This window comes from Bubalus bubalis, chromosome 13 (assembly GCF_019923935.1).
Source record: "Bubalus bubalis isolate 160015118507 breed Murrah chromosome 13, NDDB_SH_1, whole genome shotgun sequence".
NCBI lineage: Eukaryota > Metazoa > Chordata > Mammalia > Artiodactyla > Bovidae > Bubalus > Bubalus bubalis.
This window is the reverse complement of record NC_059169.1, coordinates 17,421,913-17,443,754: the sequence shown is the minus strand read 5'-3', so window position 1 is coordinate 17,443,754 and position 21,842 is coordinate 17,421,913. Positions and strand designations below refer to the sequence as shown.

Below are 21,842 nucleotides of genomic sequence, written 5' to 3'. Positions count from 1 at the left end.
TAGTACCCACTTTGCAGATGAGAAATTTCATTCAGAGAATATAATTATCAACTGAAGGTGGAAGAGTTGCCCTTGTTAGGAGGTGGTCTTCCTTATTTATCTGATACATCTGCTGGGAACCTAAGAGTTTCCAGTTTCTGGGCGGATCAAGTAGAAACAAAAGACATGTTTTAATTCTACTTACAAGGGTCTTATTTTCCAAATAATTAGCTTCTGGGGAAGAGTTTCCTTGTGTTTGGAAAACATGAACTAAAACCAGTAATATTTTAATCAAAAACCATAAAAATTTATCAGAAACCTGAATTTATCAGAAGTCCTTCCTATGAATCTTGTTGAACATGAAGCACTTTGCAAAACTATCCAAGTATGATAGCAATCTGTAAATGATAGAAAATCTTTCCATAGGTGTGCATGCTGCACAGGTTAATATACTATATTTCTCTTGTTCATCTGTCTTATATTATTTGAATTTCCAAGGCCCCAGCCAGAGAGACTAGAAGGGTAAAAGAAAAAGGAATTTTCCTCTCCCCTACGCAGTAAAATATACATAATGTAAGACGAACCACTTTAACCATTTCTTAAATGTACCGCTCTGTGGCATTAATTATATTCACATTGTTGTGAATCCATCTCCAGAATTTTTTCATCTTTCCTCTAGGTTTTATAAGGTTTGTCACACCTTTCTTTCCTTCCAAAGAGCAAACATCTTTTAAGTTCATGGCTGCAGACACTGTCCACTGTGATTTTGGAGCCCAAGAAAATAAAATCTGTCACTGCTTCCACTGACTCCCCTTCTATCTGCCATGGGGCCAGATACCATGATCTTAGCTTTTTGAATGTTGAGTTTCAAGCCAGCTTCTTCATCCTCATCTTTTACCCTCATCAAGAGGCTCTTTACTTCCTCTTTGCTTTCTGCCACTAGAGTGGTATCATCTGGTTATCTGAGGTTATTGATATTTCTCCTGGCAATCTTGATTCCAGTTTGTGCTTTATCCAGTCGGGAATTTTGCATGATTCAGTCTGCATATAAGTTAAGCAGAGTGACACTATACGGTCTTGTCATACTCCTTCACCAATTTGGAACTAGTCCATCTTCCATGTCTGGTTCTAATTGTTGCTTCTTGACCCACATACAAGTTTCTTAGGAGACAGGTAAGGTGGGCTGGTACTTCCATCACTTTAAGAATTTTCCAGAGGGAGGAGCCAAGATGGCGGAGGAGTAGGACGGGGAGAACATTTTCTCCCCCACAAATTCATCAAAAGAGCATTTAAACGTCGAGTAAATTCCACAAAACAACTTCTGAATGCTGGCAGAGGACATCAGGCACCCAGAAAAGCAACCCAACTCTTCGAAAGGAGGTAGGAAAAAATATGAAAGACAAAAAAAAGAGACAAAAGAGGGAGGGATGGAGTTCCATCCTGGAAAGGGAGTCTTAAAAAGAGAGAAGTTTCCAAACACCAGGAAACCTTCTCACTGCTGAATCTGTGCCGAGCTTTGGAAGCACAGAGGGCAACATAACGGAGAAAAAATAAATAAACAATTAAAACTCGCAGATTTCAAGCCCTACGGTAACTCCCCCAGCGGAGAAGCAGCGCAGATGCCTGCACACGCCATTAGCAAGTGGGGGCTGGACAGGGAGGCGCAGCGTGGGCTGCATCGCTTAGAGTAAGAATCTGGACAGAATACCCTGAGCGCTATCTGAGTGAAATAATTTGGGCTAGCAAACCAGACTGTGGGATATCTATCACGCAAAAAGCCAGCCCTAACCTAAGACACCACCAGGCCCACGCACGGAACAAAGGACTGAACAGAGATAGCCAGCTGCAGACCTTCCCCCTCTGGTGACAGGCAGCCAGAGCCAGAAGGGGGCAATCACAGCCCCAGAGAGACATTATCTATAAGGCTTCTTTGCTAACTAAAACTTCTTGGGGGTCTGGACAGTCAACATCTGCCTGAGAAGGTGCGCTGGTTTTACACCCAGATAACCGAGTGGCGGGGAGGTGATAAGTTGCAGCATTGGTGCTCGCCAAACACCTCATCACCTGAGCTGCTCGGACCTGGGAAGAGCACAAAATGCAGGCCCAACTGAGTCTGCGCCTCTGAGGACTACCCGAGTGCCTGAACCTGAGAGGCTTGGACCTGGGAGGTACATGCAGCCCAGGGCCGGCCTCGGATTGTTCCTGGCGGAACAACCTAGAGCCCGAGCAGTGTGGGCAGGGAGGCTACACGCGCCATGAGCGGGGGCAGACCCAGTGTGGCTGAGGCACTGCGAGCGGACGCCAGTGTTATTTGTTTGCAGCATCACTCCCTCCCTCCCCACAGCGCGACCGAACAAGTGAGCCTAAAAAAAAAAAAAAAAAAGTGTCCTCCACCATCCCCTTTGTGTCAGGGCGGAAACCAGACACTGAAGAGACCAGCAAACAGAAGAAGTTATAACAGAGGGAAACGCTTTGGAAGCTACAGGCAATAGATTAAAACCCTGTGGTTACTACGGACTACATAGGAAGGGGCCTATAGATCTTGAAAAATAAAAGTTGGACCAAGGAACTAGCCAAAAATGAACTGAACCCACAATACTCACAACAAAACCAGAAAAAGTCCTAGATATATTTTTACTATTTTTACGATCGTTCTTTCTTTCTTTTTTATTTAAAAAAAAAAAATTTAAGTCCTCTATTGTTCCTTTAATTTTCACTTTTATAACCTATTACCTTGCAAAAAAAAAACCTATTATTTTCTTCTTCAGCAAACTTCATATATATATATATTTTATAATTTTTTGACCTTGTTTTTTTTTTTTTTTCTTCTTCTTCTTTTCTTTAACATTGTATTTTTGAAATTCCAAACTCTATTCTAGATTTTTAATTTTAGCTTTTTGGTATATGTTATCAATTTTGTACCTATAGTTTTTTTTTATAATTTCTGAGACTTTTTTTTTCTCTATTTCTTTCTCTTCTTCTTTTATATAACATTGTATATCTGAAATTCCAAACTCTACTCTATATTTTTAATTTATGCTTTTTGGTATTTGATATCAATTTTGTACCTGTATTTTCTTTATAATTTTTGTGACATTGTTTGTTTTTGTTTGTTTGTTTTCTCTCTTTATTTTTCTTCTTCCTTTTTTTTAACATTATATTTTTGAAATTCCAAACTCTACTCTAGATTTTTAATTTTTGCTTTTTGGTATTAGTTATCAATTTTGTACCTGTAGTTTCTTTATAACTTTCGCGACCTTGTTTGTTTTTCTTTGTTCATTTTTTCTCTCTTCCTTTTCCTTCTTCTTTCTTTAACATCGTATTTTTGAAATTCCAAACTCTACTCTAGAGTTTTAATTTTTGCTTTTATGTATTTGTTACCAATTTTGTACCTTTAAGAACCCAATCTTCAAGACCCATTTTTCACTAGGGAGCGAGATTACTGGCTTGACTGCTCTCTCTCCCTTTGGACTCTCCTTTTTCTCCACCAGGTCGCTGGTGTCTCCTCCCTAACCCCTCTCTACTCTACCCAACTCTGTGAATTTCTGTGTGTTCCAGATGGTGGAGAACACTTAGGGAACTGATTACTGTCTGGATCTGTCTCCCTCCTTTTCATTCCCCCCTTTTATCCTTCTGGCCACCTCTGTGTCCATCCTCCTTCTTCTCTTCTCTATGTAACTCCGTGAACATCTCTGAGTGGTCCAGTTGTGGAGTGCACATAAGGAAGTGACTACTGGCTAGCCCACTCTCTCCACTATTGTTTCCACCTCATCTCATTTGGGTCACCTCTAACTCCCTCCTCCCTCTTCTCTTCTCCATGTAATGCTGTGAACCTCTCTGAGTGACCCTCACAGTAGAGAAACTTTTCATCTTTAATGTAGATGTTTTATCAATGGTGCTGCATAGAAGGAGAAGTTTTGAAACTACTGTAAAAATAAGACCAATAACTGGAAGCAGGAGGCTTAATTCCAAACCCTGACTCCAGGGAACTCCTGACTCCAAGGAACATTAATTGACAGGAGCTCATCAAATGCCTCCATACCGACATTGAAACCAAGCACCACACAAGGGCCAACAAGTTCCAGGGCAAGACATACCAAGCAAATTCTCCAGCAACAAAGGAACACAGCCCTGAGCTTCAAGATACAGGCTGCCCAAAGTCACCCCAAAACCACAGACATCTCATAACTCACTACTGGACATTTCATTGCACTCCAGAGAGAAGAAATACAGCTCCATCCACCAGAACATCGACACAAGCTTCCCTAACCAGGAAACCTTGACAAGCCACCTGTACAAACCCACACACAGCGAGGAAACGCCACAATAAAGAGAACTCCACAAACTGCCGGAATACAGAAAGGACACCCCAAACTCAGCAATTTAAACAAGATGAAGAGACAGAGGAATACCCAGCAGATAAAGGAACAGGATAAATGCCCACCAAACCAAACAAAAGAGGAAGAGATAGGGAATCTACCTGATAAGGAATTCCAAATAATGATAGTGAAATTGATCCAAAATCTTGAAATTAAAATGGAATCACAGATAAATAGCCTGGAGGCAAGGATTGAGAAGATGCAAGAAAGGTTTAACAAGGACCTAGAAGAAATAAAAGAGAGTCAATATATAATGAATAATAAAAGAGAGTCAATATATAATGAATAATGCAATAAATGAAATTAAAAACACTCTGGAGGCAACAAATAGTAGAATAACAGAGGCAGAAGATAGGATTAGTGAATTAGAAAATAGAATGGTAGAAATAAATGAATCAGTAAGGATAAAATAAAAACAAATTAAAAGAAATAACAATCTCAGAGACCTCCAGGACAATATTAAATGCTACAACATTCGAATCATAGGGGTTCCAGAAGAAGAAGACAAAAAGAAAGACCATGAGAAAATACTTGAGGAGATAATAGTTGAAAACTTCCCTAAAATGGGGAAGGAAATAATCACCCAAGTCCAAGAAACCCAGAGAGTCCCAAACAGGATAAACCCAAGGCGAAACACCCCAAGACACATATTAATCAAATTAACAAAGATCAAACACAAAGAACAAATATTAAAAGCAGCAAGGGAAAAACAACAAATAACACACAAGGGAATTCCCATAAGGATAACAGCTGATCTTTCCATAGAAACTCTTCAAGCCAGGAGGGATTGGCAAGACATACTTAAAGTGATGAAAGAAAATAACCTACAGCCCAGATTATTGTACCCAGCAAGGATCTCATTCAAGTATGAAGGAGAAATCAAAAGCTTTTCAGACAAGCAAAAGCTGAGAGAATTCTGCACCACCAAACCAGCTCTCCAACAAATACTAAAGGATATTCTCTAGACAGGAAATACAAAAACAGTGTATAAATTCGAACCCAAAACAATAAAGTAAATGGCAACGGGATCATACTTATCAGTAATTACCTTAAACGTAAATGGGTTGAATGCCCCAACCAAAAGACAAAGACTGGCTGAATGGATACAAAAACAAGACCCCTACATATGTTGTCTACAAGAGACCCACCTCAAAACAGGGGACACATACAGACTGAAAGTCAAGGGCTGGAAAAAGATTTTCCATGCAAATAGGGACCAAAAGAAAGCAGGAGTAGCAATACTCATATCAGATAAAATAAACTTTAAAACAAAGGCTGTGAAAAGAGACAAAGAAGGTCACTACATAATGATCAAAGGATCAATCCAAGAGGAAGATATAACAATTATAAATATATATGCACCCAACACGGGAGCACCGCAGTATGTAAGACAAATGCTAACAAGTATGAAAGGAGAAATTAACAATAACACAATAATAGGGGGAGACTTTAATACCCCACTCACACCTATGGATAGATCAACTAAACAGAAAATTAACAAGGAAACACAAACTTTAAAGGATACAATAGACCAGTTAGACCTAATTGATATCTATAGGACATTTCATCCCAAAACAATGAATTTCACCTTTTTCTCAAGCGCACATGGATCCTTCTCCAGGATAGATCACATCCTGGACCATAAAGCTAGCCTTGGTAAATTCAAAAAAATAGAAATCATTCCAAGCATATTTTCTGACCACAATGCAGTAAAATTAGATCTCAATTACAGGAGAAAAAACTATTAAAAACTCCAGCATATGGAGGCTGAACAACACGCTGCTGAATAACCAACAAATCACATAAGAAATCAAAAAAGAAATCAAAATTTGCATAGAAACGAATGAAAATGAAAACACAACCACCCAAAACCTGTGGGACACGGTAAAAGCAGTCCTAAGGGGAAAGTTCATAGCAATACAGGCACACCTCAAGAAACAAGAAAAAAGTCAAATAAATAACCTAACTCTACACCTAAAGCAACTAGAAAAGGAAGAAATGAATAACCCCAGGGTTAGTAGAAGGAAAGAAATCTTAAAAATTAGAGCAGAAATAAATGCAAAAGAAACAAAAGAGATTGTAGCAAAAATCAACAAAACCAAAAGCTGGTTCTTTGAAAGGATAAATAAAATTGACAAGCCATTAGCCAGACTCATCAAGAAACAAAGGGAGAAAAATCAAATCAGTAAAATTAGAAACGAAAATGGAGAGATCACTACAGATCATAAGAGACTACTATCAACAATTATATGCCAATAAAATGGACAACGTGGAAGAAATGGACAAATTCTTAGAAAAGTACAGCTTTCCAAAACTCGACCAGGAAGAAATAGAAAATCTTAACAGACCCATCACAAGCACGGAAATTGAAACTGTAATAAAAAATCTTCCAGCAAACAAAAGCCCAGGTCCAGACGGCTTCACAGCTGAATTCTACCAAAAATTTAGAGAAGAGCTAACACCTATCCTGCTCAAACTCTACCAGAAAATTTCAGAGGATGGTAAACTTCCAAACTCATTCTATGAGGCCACCATCACCCTAATACCAAAACCTGACAAAGATCCCACACAAAAAGAAAACTACAGGCCAATATCACTGATGAACACAGATGCAAAAATCCTTAACAAAATTCTAGCAATCAGAATCCAACAACACATTAAAAAGATCATACACCATGACCAAGTGGGCTTTATCCCAGGGATGCAAGGATTCTTCAATATCCGCAAATCAATCAATGTAATACACCACATTAACAAATTGAAAAATAAAAACCATATGATTATCTCAATAGATGCAGAGAAAGCCTTTGACAAAATTCAACACCCATTTATGATAAAAACTCTCCAGAAAGCAGGAATAGAAGGAACATATCTCAAAACATAAAAGCTATATATGACAAACCCACAGCAAACATTATCCTTAATGGTGAAAAATTGAAAGCATTTCCTCTAAAGTCAGGAGCAAGACAAGGGTGCCCACTTTCACCATTACTATTCAACATAGTTTTGGAAGTTTTGGCCACAGCAATCAGAGCAGAAAAAGAAATAAAAGGAATCCAAACTGGAAAAGAAGAAGTAAAACTCTCACTATTTGCAGATGACATGATCCTCTACATAGAAAACCCTAAAGACTCCACCAGAAAATTACTAGAACTAATCAATGACTATAGTAAAGTTGCAGGATATAAAATCAACACACAGAAATCCCTTGCATTCCTATACACTAATAATGAGAAAACAGAAAGAGAAATTAAGGAAACAATTCCATTCACCATTGCAAGGGAAAGAATAAAATACTTAGGAATATATCTACCTAAAGAAACTAAAGACCTATATATAGAAAACTATAAAACACTGGTGAAAGAAATCAAAGAGGATACTAACAGATGGAGAAATATACCATGTTCATGGATTGGAAGAATCAATATAGTGAAAAGGAGTATACTACCCAAAGCAATTTATAGATTCAATGCTATCCCTATCAAGCTACCAACAGTATTCTTCACAGAGCTAGAACAAATAATTTCACAATTCGTATGGAAATACAAAAAACCTCGAATAGCCAAAGCGATCTTGAGAAAGAAGAATTGAACTGGAGGAATCAACCTACCTGACTTCAGGCTCTACTACAAAGCCACAGTTATCAAGACAGTATGGTACTGGCACAAAGACAGAAATATAGCTCAATGGAACAAAATAGAAAGCCCAGAGATAAATCCACACACATATGGACACCTTATCTTTGACAAAGGAGGCAAGAATATACAATGTATTAAAGACAATCTCTTTAACAAGTGGTGCTGGGAAAACTGGTCAACCACTTGTAAAAGAATGAAACTAGAACACTTTCTAACACCATACACAAAAATAAACTCAAAATGGATTAAAGATCTAAACGTAAGACCAGAAACTAAAACTCCTAGAGGAGAACATAGGCAAAACACTCTCTGACATACATCACAGCAGGATCCTCTATGACTCACCTCCCAGAATATTGGAAATAAAAGTAAAAATAAACAAATGGGACCTAATTAACCTTAAAAGCTTCTGCACATCAAAGGAAACTATTAGCAAGGTGAAAAGACAGCCTTCAGAATGGGAGAAGATAATAGCAAATGAAGCAACTGACAAACAACTAATCTCGAGAATATACAAGCAACCCCTACAGCTCAACTCCAGAAAAATAAATGACCCAATCAAAAAATGGGCCAAATAACTAAATAGACATTTCTCCAAAGAAGACATACAGATGGCTAACAAACACATGAAAAGATGTTCAACATCACTCATTATCAGAGAAATGCAAATCAAAACCACTATGAGGTACCATTTCACACCAGTCAGAATGGCTGTGATCCAAAAGTCTACAAATAATAAATGCTGGAGAGGGTGTGGAGAAAAGGGAACCCTCTTACACTGTTGGTGGGAATGCAAACTAGTACAGCTACTATGGAGAACAGTGTGGAGATTCCTTAAAAAACTGGAAATAGAACTGCCTTATGATCCAGCAATCCCACTGCTGGGCATACACACTGAGGAAACCAGAAGGGAAAGAGACACGTGTACCCCAATGTTCATCACAGCACTGTTTATAATAGCCAGGACATGGAAGCAACCTAGATGTCCATCAGCAGATGAATGGATAAGAAAGCAGTGGTACATATACACAATGGAGTATTACTCAGCCATTAAAAAGAATACATTTGAATCAGTTCTAATGAGGTGGATGAAACTGGAGCCTATTATACAGAGTGAAGTAAGCCAGAAGGAAAAACACCAGTACAGTATACTAACGCATATATATGGAATTTAGAAAGATGGTAACAATAACCCTGTGTACGAGACAGCAAAAGAGACACTGATGTATAGAACAGTCTTATGGACTCTGTGAGAGAGGGAGAGGGTGGGAAGATTTGGGAGAATGGCATTGAAACATGTAAAATATCATGTATGAAACGAGATGCCAGTCCAGGTTCTATGCACGATACTGGATGCTTGGGGCTAGTGCACCGGGACGACCCAGAAGGATGGTATGGGGAGGGAGGAGGGAGGAGGGTTCAGGATGGGGAACACATGTATACCTGTGGCGGATTCATTTTGATATTTGGCAAAACTAATACAATTATGTAAAGTTTAAAAATAAAATAAAATTAAAAAAAAAAAAGAAAAGAATTTTCCAGTTTGTTGTGATCCACACAGTCAAAGGCTTTACTGTTGTCAATTAAGCAGAAATAGATGTTTTTCTGGAACTGCCTCAAAGATTACACCCTGCAGTTATTTCTTGGTTTTTTTGTTTTTTGTTTTTTTCCTGTTTCTCCTCAGTAAAATTTCTCATAGGGGTTGTGTTTAAAATCACTGTCTCCATACTGTCACACACCATTATCTGTTCAAAACATTCTTATAGGGTTTCTCTCTCCTTTTCTTTAAAATACTGCTCTTATTAATTCACCAAAAATCTCTCTTTCAAATCCAGTTGTTACTTTTCTGTCTTCAGTGTATCAGCCTCTCAGAAGCATGGGCTCCAGCTTCTCCTTCTAGAAACACTCTCTTCGCTTCTGTGACTGCTCATTCTCTCCCACTTCAGTCTCCCTGGGTGAGTCTCTACCTGTGAATGTTGGAGGGCCTTGGGGCTCAGTTTTCTCAGGCTTCTCTCTCTCTCTCTCTCTCTCTCTTTTTTTTTTTTTGGTTTGTTTCTATACATCTTATTTCTTTAATAAAATTTTTTAAACAACTAGGAAAATGTCAGTATTTTATATACTGTTTGGGATATATATATATATATATATATATATATGTATATTATTTAAAAAAATGAAAATTGATGTTTCATGTCAAAAGAAGAGAGGAAATTTACTGATCATTTAGGAAGACTTGTAAAGCCATTAGTAAACCAAAGAATCTTCTGATAATATTCACTTTTTCAGCTGTCATTCTTCAGGTTATTTTAATCTCACAGAAGACAATTGAGATCAAGAGGCATATAAGTTACCAAAATAACATATTCAAATTCATCATTATGATTCCTAATAGAGAACCTCAGATTCTTACTTTAAAGCCTATTAAATATCATTTTACAAGCCAGTTTAAAAGTAGTAAGAAGTAAAATATTATTAGAAAAGAGAATAAATAAAAATATAGAAAACATAGACAAGACATTTTTAAAAGTTAAGTTTTTGTTTGCAAGTATACATAAATAAATCCATAAATCCCACCTATATTTCATTAGCTCTTAAAAGTATTATACCAAATGACACAACATTACATGCTGGTAAAGATATCAAGTAATTTATAACATTTGTCATCATGTTCTGCAGACTCTAAAGAATGGAAGGACATCAGCAACACATTTTAGAAAAATGTCCATCAAAAAAGTCAATATTTTTTGTTTTAATATGTCCATGATATAATAACGCTTCACCCAAAGGTGTGATTCTAAGGATGGGAATTGCACACACATATGAGTTGTAAGCTCTGTGAGAGTAGGAAACTCATTTCATCTAGATGCAATTTAATGTTTTTATATCATCTGCTTACCTGAGAGTGTAGTTGAAAGTAGAATATCTAACAGGAATGAAAGAAAGTCACTTCTCAGTAAATAAAAAGCAATTCCAAAGTTCCTTGTGTTAAAAAGCACTTCAGTTTGCTTCCCCAGTGGTGCTAGAGGTAAAGAACCCGCCTGCCAATGCAGGAGCCATAAGAGACGCTGGTTTGATCCCCAGGGCATGAAGGTCTCCTGGAGAAGGAAATGGCAACCCACTCCAGCATTCTTGCCTAGAGAATCCCATGGACAGAGGAGACTACAGTACACAGGGTTGCAAAGGGAAGCCTGGCATGCTGCAGTCCATGGGGTTGCAAAGAGTTGAACACAACTGAAGTAACTTAGCACAGTTTTTTAACTTCTTAATGTCATATAATAGGTGAGTATACAAAACAGAGATTAATATTATAATAATTATATTATTATATAAATAATATACCATGCAGATTAATTTTATAAATGTATTCTTACCTCAAATTCTACTTCTCTTAGTTTAAGTCACATTTAATAAACAGGAAGAAAAATTTAATGAAGGAAATATGGACCTACTCCTGGTGATTGGCAGGGGTTGGAAAGGAGATTGTGATAATAAACTTGGTAGTGTTTCATAAATTATTTTTAAAAACTTAAAAGAGAAAGGCTAAGTCCACTCTAATTTTTCTTGGTTGAGCTGAAGAAAGTAATCAGGTGATTTATAAACCTGTGAAATTCTTTAAGAGATCAATATGACATTTTATTAAATCATATGTCAATCTATAATTTTTAAATATCTCTATTTCCTCTATCATAATGCTACACCTTTTGAAAATATAATATTCATCAATATCTTGCCAGTGTTTAATAGGCTTTTCTTTCTTTTAGGAGGGGGCAGGTACAGAGATTCCCCTATTTCCTGCCCCCATATTTCATAGTCTCCCCACTCTCAACATCCCCCACCAAATGACATATTTGCTTCACTTGATGAATCTACATTGATGCATCCTGTCACCCAAAGTTCATGACTTACATTAGGGTTCACTCTTGGTATTGTGCATTCTATAGGTTTGAACAAATGTATAATGATACTTTCATTAGTATGATATCATACAGAGTATTTTCATTGTCCTAAAAACCCTCTGTGCTCCACCAGTTCATCCCTCACTCCCACCTCCACCCTCTGGCTACCACTGATCATTATACTGTCTCTATAGGTTTGCTTTTTTGTCGTATAGTTAGAATCATGCAGTATGTAACCTTTTCAGATTGACTTCTTCCACTAAGAATAAGCATTTAAGTTTCTTCCATGTTGTTTCATGTCTTGTTAGCTCATTTTATTTTAATTCTGAATAACACTCCATGGTTTGGGGGGGTCAGTTTATCCATTTTCCTACTGAAGGGCATCTTGGTTACTTCCAGGTTTTGTCAGCTATGAATAAAACTGCTATAGGTATTTTATAGATTCAAAACTTTTTTTTTCTCTTCCTTCAAAATTAAACATAAAATCAGCCAGCCTACTTCCAACATGCATCTAAAGCAGACTGAAGAGACATCTCCTTTGGTCTGCTTCATGTTCTCTCCATTTCTGTGTTAATTGCATTACTGGTAATAATAGCACATTAATTTCCATTCCATTTACTTATTTTAAATAACACAGGAAAATAAACCCCCCCAATGGATGCATAAGCAAGTGCCATTACAATACAGAGATGCTTGTTCTATGGAAACTGAACCAACTGACTGATAGGCAGAGATAGATGGCAATGCTTGATAGTCAGTTGCTGGATGAAAATCTAAATTTGAAATAAGAAAAGTTGTTCAAGAGTAACAAAGTAGTCGGAGTCCAATAAGACACAAGAATATGTGCTAAAAACAGTGTGCCTGGCTGTTTTGATTAATGAGTGAAGACTTAAGTTGCCTGGCTGTTGAAAAAAGTTATGCATACATACATCCCAGCTGGTGAAAGGGATGGAAACTTTTGATCCAGAATCTGACCTCAATTTGGAGAGAAGAGCGTCTCTCATCGGATATAAGTAAGCTATACTACATAGTTTAATTCTGAAATTTGCAAGGATACATGACAGGGAGTTAAATGATCCTGATCCTTACAGATCAGGTCATTTGAAGAGGTGGCACCTCAGGCTTTCTGACCAAAACTACCATTTTTGGACCAAAGGCCAGTTGCTCTTTCCCAGTAGCTTCTTTTCCAAAGGTAATGCGTTATTATGAATCCTCTGTCTGGTAGGTTGTCAGTAGTAAAATATTGTCACTACACAGAATCCAGAGAAACCCATTGGGCAGTAGAAAACAACAACAACAACAACAACAACAAACTATCACTTTATCTTGCTTCCTACAAGTGGTAGTCAGTAGTCACTAATAAAATACCATCACCAGGCAGAATTCAGTGAAACTGACTGCCAAGAAAGAAAGAATAATATCCTTAGTTACCAATGCTCAGATACAGTGAAATGTTAGGAATCCAGAAAGAACATAACAGTTGAGTCAGTAAAAGATATTAGCTATTGGTGCAGTAAACATGAGTCTATATAAAAGTAAGTGAGTGAAGTCGCTCAGTTGTGCCCGACTTTGTGACCCCAAGGACTGTAGCCTACCAGGCTCCTCCACCCATGGGATTTTCCAGGCAAGAATACTGGAGCGGGTTGCCATTTCCTTCTCCAGGAGATCTTCCCGACCCATGGATTGAACCCAGGTATCCCACATTGTAGGTAGACACTTCACCTTCTGAGCCACCAGGTAAGTCTATATACAAGTAAAAATGAGTCTATATACAAGTCAAGGAGCTGGCTGATCCTGAGTTCACAGGAGAGGTAACAACACATTTTTGCCATGAAAGTGGAATGAAGGAATGGGAATGGAGGCAGACAGACAGTAGCCTCTGTCCCAGCATACTCACAGCTTCTCTGATCTTTTCATCCTGACAGTCTCAGGATACAGCTTTTGTCAGTCCTTCCATTCTGGCCACTGTTCAGAGCTTTCAGTGCCATTTTCTCTGTTCCTCTGGCACAACTGTCCCCTCACACCTCCTTCAGTGCTCTTCCTTACTTTACGTAGATCTGAGTTTCTTACTTATTCTCCTTCTGGATAGAGAACTTCTTATTAACGTTTTTTACAAGTCAGGTTTATTGGTATCAAAATCCCTCAGTCTTTGTGTGTCTGAAGAAGTATTCATTTTTTTCTTAACTTTTGAACAATCATTTCACAAGACAGAATTCTAAGTTGGTGTTTGTTTTTTTCTCTCAGCACTTAAACTTTTTCATTCTACTCCCTCCTTATTTGTATGGTTTCTGAGGAGAATTGGATATAATTCTTATCTTTATTCCTCTATAGCCAAAGTGTTTTTCTTTAATTTGAAAATAATATGCCTGGTTGTAGAGGGCTTTTTCTTCATTTAGTTTACAATGTTATTTTGTTTTTGTTTTTTAATCTTTACCATTTCTTTTTGGTTCTTTCCTAGAATCTTTCTGCTTATATCACCCATCTGTTTTTGCATGCTATATATGTTATTCATTAGAGCTTTTGGTATATTAATTATGCTGTTGATGTTATTTAGTTGCTAAATCATGTCCAACTCTTTTGCAAACCCCATTGACTGTATAGCCTACCAGGCTCCTGTGTCCATTGGATTTTCTAGACAAGAATAATGGAATAGGCTGCCATTCCCTTCTCCAGGGGATCATCCTGACACAGGGATTGAACCCAGGACATCTGCATTGGCAGGCAGAATTTTTGCCACTTAGCCACCAGAGAAGACATCAGTTCAGTTCACTTCAGTCGCTCAGTCGTGTCCGACTCTTTGCGACCCCATGAATCACAGAATGCCAGGCCTCCCTGTCCTTCACCAAGTCCCCAAGTTCACTCAGACTCCCGTCCATCGAGTGAGTGATGCCATCCAGTCTTCTCATCCTCTGTTGTCCGTTCTCCTCCTGCCCCCAATCCCTCCCACCATCAGAGTCTTTTACAGTGAGTCAGCTCTTCGCATGAGGTGGCCAAAGTACTGGAGTTTCAGCTTCAGCATCATTCCTTCCAAAGAAATCCCAGGGCTGATCTCCTTCAGAATGGACTCTTTGGATCTCCTTGCAGTCCAAGGGACTCTGAAGACTCTTCTCCAACACAACAGTTAAAAAGAATCAATTTTTGGTGCTCAGCCTTCTTCAAAATCCAACTTGCACATCCATACATGACCAGAGGAAAAACCATAGCCTTGACTACACGGACCTTTGTTGGCAAAGTAATGTCTCTGCTTTTGAATATGCTATCTAGGTTGGTCATAAATTTCCTTCCAAGGAGTAGGCGTCTTTTAATCTCATGGCTGCAGTCACCATCTGCAGTGATTTTGGAGCGCAAAAAAATAAAGTCTGACACTGTTTCCACTGTTTCCCCATCTATTTCCCATGAAATGATGGGACCAGATGCTATGATCTTCGTTTTCTGAATATTGAGCTTTAAGCCAACTTTTTCACTCTCCTCTTTCACTTTCATCAAGAGGCTTTTCAGTTCCTCTTCACTGTCTGCCATAAGGGTGGTGTCATCTGCATTTCTGAGGTAATTGATATTTCTCCCAGCAATCTTGATTCCAGCTTGTGTTTCCTCCAGTCCAGCGTTTCTCATGATGTACTCTGCATATAAGTTAAATAAGCAGGGTGACAATATACAGCCTTGACGTACTCCTTTTCCTATTTGGAACCAGTCTGTTGTTCCATGTCCAGTTCTAACTGTTGCTTCCTGACCTGCATACAGATTTCTCAAGAGCCAGGTCAGGTGGTCTGATATTCCCATCTCTTTTAGAATTTTACAGTTTATTGTGATCCACACAGTCAAAGGCTTTGGCATAGTCAATAAAGCAGAAATAGATATATTTCTGGAACTCTCTTGCTTTTTCCATGATCCAGTGGATGTTGGCAATTTGGTCTCTGGTTCCTCTTGCTTTTCAAAAACCAGCTTGAAAATCTGGAAGTTCATGGTTCACGTATTGCTGAAGCCTGGCTTGAAAATTCTGAGCATTACTTTACTAGCGTGTGAGATGAGTGCAATTGTGCAGTAGTTTGAGCATTCTTGGGCATTGCCTTTCTTTGGGATTGGAATGAAAACTGACCTTTTCCAGTCCTGTGGCCACTGCTGAGTTTTCCAAATGTGCTGGCATATTGAGTGCTACACTCTCACAGCATTATCTTTCAGGATTTGAAATAGCTCAACTGGAATTCCATCACCTCCACTAGCTTTGTTCATAGTGATGCTTTCTAAGGCCCACTTGACTTCACATTTCAGGATGTCTGGGTCTAGGTGAGTGATCACACCATCGTGTTTATCTGGGTCATGAAGATCTTTTTTGAACAGTTCTTCTGTGTATTCTTGCCACCTCTTCTTAACATCTTCTGCTTCTTTTAGGTCCACACCTTTTCTGTCCTTTATCAAGCCCATCTTTGCATGAAATGTTCCTTTGGTATCTCTGATTTTCTTGAAGAGATCTCTAGTCTTTCCCATTCTGTTGTTTTCCTCTATTTCTTTGCATTGATTGCTGAGGAAGGCTTTCTTATCTCTTCTTGCTATTCTTTGGAACTCTGCATTCAGATGCTTATATCTTTCCTTTTCTCCTTTGCTTTTCACTTCTCTTCTTTTCACAGCTATTTGTATGGCCTCCCCAGACAGCCATTTTGCTTTTTTGCATTTCTTTTCCATGGGGATGGTCTTGATCCCTGTCTCCTGTAGAATGTCACAAACCTCATTCCATACCTCATCAGGCACTCTATCTATCAGATCTAGGCCCTTAAATTGATTTCTCACTTCCACTGTATAATCATAAGGGATTTGATTTAGGTCATACCTGAATGGTCTAGTGGTTTTCCCTACTTTCTTCATTTTAAGTCTGAATTTGGTATTAAGGAGTTCATGATCTGAGCCACAGTCAGCTCCTGGTCTTGTTTTTGTTGACTGTATAGAGCTTCTCCATCTTTGGCTGCATAGAATATAATTAATCTGATTTCGGTGTTGACCATCTGGTGATGTCCATGTGTAGAATCTTCTCTTGTGTTGTTGGAAGATGGTGTTTGCTATGACCAGTGCATTTTTTTGGCAAAACTCTTTTAGTCTTTGCCCTGCTTCATTCCATATTCCAAGGCCAAATTTGCCTGTTACTCCAGGTGTTTCTTGATTTCCTACTTTTGCATTCCAGTCCCCTATAATGAAAAGAACATCTTTTTTGGGTGTTAGCTCTAAAAGGTCTTGTAGGTCTTCATAGAACCATTCCAACTTCAGCTTCTTCAGCATTACTGGTTGGGGCATAGACTTGGATTACTGTGATATTGAATGGTTTGCCTTGGAAACGAACAGAGATCATTCTGTCGTTTTTGAGATTGCATCCAAGTACTGCATTTTGGACTCTTTTGTTGACCATGATGGCTACTCCATTTCTTCTGAGGGATTCCTTCCTGCAGTAGTAGATATAATGGTCATCTGAGTTAAATTCACCCATTCCAGTCCATTTGAGTTCACTGATTCCTAAAATGTTGACATTCACTCTTGCCATCTCTTGTTTGACCACTTTCAATTTGCCTTGATTCATGGACCTGACATTCCAGGGTCTTATGCAATATTGCTCTTTACAGCATCAGACCTTACTTCTATCACCAGTCACATCCACAGCTGGGTATTGTTTTTGCTTTGGCTCCATCCCTTCATTCTTTCTGGAGTTATTTCTCCACTGATCTCCAGTAGCATATTGGCCACCTACTGACTTGGGGAGTTCCTCTTTCAGTATCCTATCATTTTGCCTTTTCATACTGTTCATGGGGTTCTCAAGGCAAGAATACTGAAGTGGTTTGCTATTCCCTTCTCCAGTGGACCACATTCTGTCAGATCTCTCCACCATGACCCGCCTGTCTTGGGTTGCCCCACGGGCATTGCTTAGTTTCATTGATTTAGACAAGGCTGTGGTCCTAGTGTGATTAGATTGACTAGTTTTCTGTGAGTATGGCTTCAGTGTGTCTGCCCTCTCATGCCCTCTTGCAATATCTACCATTTTACTTGGGTTTCTCTTACCTTGGGCGTGGGGTATCTCTTCACAGCTGCTCCAGCAAAGCGCATGCCGGGAGCCGGCATATTGCATATTGAGTGCATATTGCATATTGAGTGCAGCACTTTCCACAGCATCATCTTTCAGGATCTGGAATAGCTCAACTGGAATTCTATCACTGCCGGGAGCCAGCGTGAGGAACTCCGCCCATGACAAAGGTCATGAGGAAGGAGGCTTGGCATACGCAAAGGTGGGATCGAGCCTCAGGAATCCCCCTGGAAATTCTCGAGCATCTACCCCCCAAACCAGAGTCTGCCTACTTTCTGCTTTGTGCTTTCACCTACACCTCTGACTTTATGGGGGCTGTCCCCCACGACCTCTCTCTGAAAAAAAAGTTAGCTTACAGCTCCAGTTAATAATTCCTGGGTGTGACAGTGTTTCAACCTACAAACTCCTTTGGAAATCCTCTAGCCTGCCTGAATAGGTTTTTCCGGCCACATGTGATTGTTCAGAGCCTCCCAACTGTGAGAGGCAGGAGATGTTCTAAACTGTCTAAACACAGATTCTTTTGAGTAGTTAAAAGATTGATTAGAAATTGTATTGGTGAAGGGTTTGTCACTTATTGAGCCAATGTTTGCTGCTAAGTCTCCATACTCCTTACCTACTGTGTCCTTGGCAGTGTATTGATTGATATAATGGGTGTATAGAAATGTAAAATGCAGCTTTGTCCAATGCTTTTTTGGAGGCTGGTGCCTGACTTTGGAATAATCACCTTTAGAGAAAAATAAGTTTCTTAAAATGTTAACAGGCCTCCTGGCCAGAAGATGATGTAATTCACCTGAACTTTTGCATATGATAAGTTTGAAAGCCTGGCTTCGATTAGAACCAGGAACTGCTTTCCTTGCATGACTCCACCCCTTCCCCCATTATCCTCTATGCATAACTTAAGGTATAAAAACTACTTTGGAAAATAAAGTGCGGGCCTTGTTCACCGAAACTCGGTCTCCCCATGTCACTCTCCCAAATTCTGGCTGAGTCTCCATCTGGAGCGCGGAACCCGCCATGCTTGCTAATTATGCCTGGGCTTCTAAGATACGACCAGGGAGGCCTCAGTCTCTCCTCTCCTTCGGGAGAACGGAAGGACGCCTGCAGCCTATGTAAGTGGTGCAAACTTCTTGTCTTGAAGTTTTATTGGTCTCCCGCGTAAACCAAGCTACTCAGCCTCTTTTCTCCACTGAATTTTCCTACTGAGCTATCCTCATTCTATTACTCATTGTATCCTTAATTAACATTTAATTAAGTAGTTGTTTCCTGACCCTCGACTACGCCGTCTCTCCTTCGAATACCCTGGATCAGCCGGGGCTGGACCCCGGCAAGCGCAGCTGCTGCTCCTTACCTTGGACGAGGGCTATCTCTTCACTGCCGCCCTTCCTGACCTTCAACATTGGATAGCTCCTTTAGGCCCTCCTGCACCCGTGCAGACACTGCTCCTTGGACGTGGGGTTGGTCCAAGTGAAGCTATAGTTGCTTTTAAATTCCTGGTCTGATAATTCCAACATTTCCGCTATGTCTAGTTCTGATGCATGCTTTATCTCTTCAAAAAAATTTTTTTCTTTTTTTTTGGCCTTTTGGTATGCCTTTGTAACTTTTTCTTGAAATGCAGACATGATATCCTGGATTAAAGGCACTGCTTTAACGGGGCTTTAGTAATGAGGAGGAGAGGTGTGAGTGCAGGCAGATCCCATGATTAGGTCTCAGTCCCTCAATAGCCTCTTCCTCCGGACCGTGAACCTCACAAATGTTTCTCATTTTTCTCTTTCCCACCCCGTCCCTTATGTAGGATAGAATGCCTTAAGCCAGCTGGAGCTGGGTATTTCCCTTCCCCTAGGTAAGTTGGGCTTAGTTAATACCCTGGAGGGTTAGACTCTAGTACTAGTTTTCCTTTAGGGCAGGCCTTCTTAAGAGGACTGAGTGCTTTGGTCTATTTCAAATTGGCTCCTCCCAGCAGGAAGGCTGAGGGGATTTTCCCTGGTATTTCCTGTAGGATCCTGGTGAAGTCCTGGAGGTAAATCTCACAGGATTGTGAGTTTCCCCCACTGACTGGGTCCCCTGGAGTTTTTACTCTCAGATTGTTCACACTGAGCCTCCAGCAGTTTGTCGGTTATGGCTCTTGTTTCCTCCCCAAGTGCAGGTTTCCTATGGTGGTTTCACCCTGAGAAGCCTCAACTTCCTCTGTTCACCTGTGGGCCTCCCCAGTCTCAGGATGGCAGTTTGCCTCCTCTGACAGATGCAAGAGCAGGTCTCCCTTTCCTTTTTCATTTTTTACACTACACTCACCTAAGTTATCTTTTCCAATACCATGGATTTATCTATTTTTTACCTTTTTGGGGTTATTTTGTTCCCAGGTTTGCACAAGACTGAATCCCTGGTTTTCATGTTTTGGCTTAAGTTTCTCCTCTGAGCAGGCTCATTGACTATGCAGTTTAAATCAGGATTTGTCAGTCATCTCCAGCCACTGTCACTTCCTGTTTGTAGTCTTCATCAAAACTGATACTATCTTGTTCATTCATTTACTTGTTTACTGTCTATCTCCCACTGTTGCTGCTGCTGCTGCTGCTGCTAAGTTGCTTCAGTCGTGTCCGACTCTGTGTGACCCCATAGACAGCAGCCCACCAGGCTCCCCCATCTCTGGGATTAATTTATTGTAAACATCATGAGAAGACAAATATTACATTTCTTGTAGACAGTTGATTCCCAGTGCTTTGAAGGGTAGATGTATGGTAGATGTTCCAAAACACTTGTTTAAAAATAGTTCATAATTATTTAACCACATTGCTATTGCTGAACTTAGAAGTTTCTAAGTTCTATTATAATTTAATAATAACCAGTGCTCTGAGAAATATTTATATATGAATAGTTTTCTATAAATGACTTTTTGCCTTCATCATTTTATAAGTAAAGCTCCTACTGAGTCAAAGAAGATGAATGTTTTTAAGGCTCTTAATAAATATTGTCAAATTATGTTCTGTAAAAGCTATTCTAATTTATAGTTTACCAATAGTATATTATAGTGCCTATTCACATTGCCTTTATTAGCATGGGCTATTCTGGTTTTCAAAGAGTTTTGTTAATTTAATAGAGGAGAATGAATATATTTGTATCCTTATATTATTACCTTATTATTTTGCTGTAATTTTCTTTTTACTTATTCTTTTTTCAGATTGTGAGCCTAATGAAAGCAGGGATTTCATCTTTTTAGGTATATTATTTTCTGAGGACAACTTTATCAACTCTTAGCAGTTGCTGGACAACTTGTCTCAGTAATGGACTAGTTTTCCAAAAGGCTCAAAACAAAATAACTGATGTTTCCAGTATTATTATAACATCTTAAGTGAAGTGAAGTGAAGTCGCTCAGTCGTGTCTGACTCTTTGCGACCCCATGGACTATAGCCTACCGGACTCCTCCGTCCATGGGATTTTCCAGGCAAGAATGCTGGAGTGGGTTGCCATTTTCTTCTCCAGGGGAACTTCCTGACCCAGGGATCCAACTCAGGTCTCCCGCATTGCAGGCAGACACTTTACTGTCTAAGCCACAAGGGAAGCCATAACATCTTAAAGGAAGACCAAATAGACTCTATTGGCCCACATTGATCAGTCTCGCCTAATTTTTTACATCAGGGCTCTATATGATAGTGTAATAATGCAAATATGACTGAGGGCCAGTGGAAAGTGACACAGGTAACTCATTACTAACAACAAAGTTCTGAAATGTGAGTATGACTTCTTTTCATGAATTCAATCATATTCAAGATTTGTATAATAACAACTTTATTGATTTGCTTTCTTGAATGGGAGAGAAATTTGTGGTGTTAAAGCATGTCCACTGGCTACAGCAGTGTTATCTATAGAAATATATAATGAACCACATCTGTAAATT

General features: G+C 39.2%; 1 protein-coding gene across 2 annotated transcripts in view; it reads left to right on the top strand.

Moving 5' to 3' along the window:
- The window catches only part of LOC102413807 (ATP-binding cassette sub-family C member 4), a 500,000-nt gene that overhangs the window by 307,051 nt on the left and 171,107 nt on the right, over positions 1-21,842 (top strand). Inside the window, exon 1 of one of the 2 annotated variants that reach the window (XM_025263123.3) lies at positions 19,011-19,062. The exons of the other annotated variant lie outside the window; for it this stretch is intronic. The gene's annotated coding sequence lies outside the window, so the exon portion shown is untranslated. Of the gene's footprint in view, positions 1-19,010; positions 19,063-21,842 lie in introns of those variants that run through there. 2 annotated transcript variants of the gene reach the window in all.